This window comes from Sinocyclocheilus rhinocerous, unplaced genomic scaffold, assembly GCF_001515625.1.
Source record: "Sinocyclocheilus rhinocerous isolate Xijiao unplaced genomic scaffold, SAMN03320098_v1.1 scaffold688, whole genome shotgun sequence".
Classification (NCBI taxonomy): Eukaryota; Metazoa; Chordata; class Actinopteri; order Cypriniformes; family Cyprinidae; genus Sinocyclocheilus; species Sinocyclocheilus rhinocerous.
The window spans coordinates 2,675,946-2,677,682 of NW_015651641.1; the positions used below are offsets into that span (position 1 = coordinate 2,675,946).

The following is a 1,737-nucleotide window of genomic DNA, read 5'->3' on the forward strand; positions in this document are numbered from 1 at the left end:
TGGGGGGTCTCTCCTCAACCACCACCAGTGTGCAGCATCCACTTGGATGATTATATTAGTATAAACTACAACCCCAAAATCAACAAGGCGAAATATGTGCATGTCTTGTATCCATACTCCATGTATTGGCTCATCTCATCTCCCAGTGCCAACGTCATTTGAACAGACCAATGAAACGTCTCCTTTCGCAGGCTGAAAACAAGTTCCGTGAAGAGGCTCGAAGAACATTGGACCCTCGCGAATCTAGTGGGCTAGTCAGCAGAAGCAGCAGACACAACTTTTACCAGGCTTGTGTTTATTTACCCGAGCTGTACCGTCTTCAGTCCACAGCAAAGTTGAGCAGAATTCAGCACCGGAGCTGTCCAGTCTCCGCGCCTCGCAAACAACGCTGTTTGCGCGGCTGCGGAATATTTGTTTGACGGGGTTACACACTCTACACTGGCCGCCGCGATTACACACGCATAGCCTTCACTGACGAAAGCAAACCTTGAAATGACTGCTGGCAACGCGTGAGAAGAGCAGAAGAAATCGAGTCCCTAGTACCGGAGCACCATCCCATTTCCTTCAGGTTAGTCTTAGTTCTTTTCTAACTATAGATACTAACTAAATCAAGCCAGTTGTGATTTTTACAGTCCACATTCAACCTCAATTAGTAAATCTTGCAGGACACGCATTGTGGGCAACATGGAACATGCATTCAAATTGATGCAACTTACTGCGCATGGACGTAAATTTCACGAGACGAATCATTCATGCATCAGTTTTGGGTAACACTTTACGGTAAGGGTACATGAATTACCATGAATTCATGAATAAATTAATGTGTGAATTATGCATTACTTCATGCATTAATATCTCATGAATTATCAGGAACTAACATGAGTTCAAAGTCTTTCATTCATGACTTCATGGATGAACAACACCTTAATTAAGACATTAAGTAAGGTGATTACATCATCATGATTTATAATTTATTAAGCATGATCATGATACTTTCTTTGTTCACAAAAAAACAAGGTCTTTACTATCCATTGTGGATAGACAGACCCCAACATTGGCCAATGACAGCACATAGTATGTGAATTCTGTTAACATCCAAATACAGTAGTCATCATTAACTAAGCATTAGCTTCTCATGACTTCATCATGTGTGTGGCCCCTCAACTAAAGTGGTGACTTCATATACCATGTACTTTTAAGTGCCTGTATATCCTCCTGACTACCAGGAAAAAAACAGTTTTGTGAATTTAGTATTTTGTCATGTCATTACATAGTTTAGAGCAGTGTTTCCCAACCGGGGTGCCGTCTGCCGAGAGTACACTGTAAAACCCGATAAGTTCAGAATACTCCATATTTGTGGACACCGATTACCTCAAAAAATTTAATTAAGACACTCAAATTTTTTAAGTTAACATTAATTATAACAATTAAGTCAAACTAAAAAGTTTAAATTTGTTTTTGCTTAATGTTTAAGTGCAGTGTACTTAAAATTATTGTTTATCATACGTAATGTTTTTCATTTACCAATTATTTTAATGCAGTAGTGCTTTATTAAATACAAATACTAACTCAAAAAATACACTTATGCATAAAAAAAACACGCACAACTGTGGCTATACAATTGAGGATTTTTTATTCAGCCTTTTTTAAACTGCATGAACTGTGTATTTCTGAATGTCAAACACTGGAAGATCATCTCATCACAACTGCAGTGCTTGCAGGACTTGTAGTGGTTTC

General features: G+C 38.6%; 1 protein-coding gene across 2 annotated transcripts in view; it reads left to right on the forward strand.

Annotated features, from left to right (window-relative positions):
* Positions 1-212: 212 nt before the first annotated feature.
* The window catches only part of phf24 (PHD finger protein 24), a 39,950-nt gene continuing 38,425 nt past the window's right edge, over positions 213-1,737 (forward strand). For both annotated transcript variants that reach the window (XM_016518884.1, XM_016518885.1), the window contains exon 1: positions 213-568. The gene's annotated coding sequence lies outside the window, so the exon portion shown is untranslated. The remainder of the gene's footprint in view (positions 569-1,737) is intronic.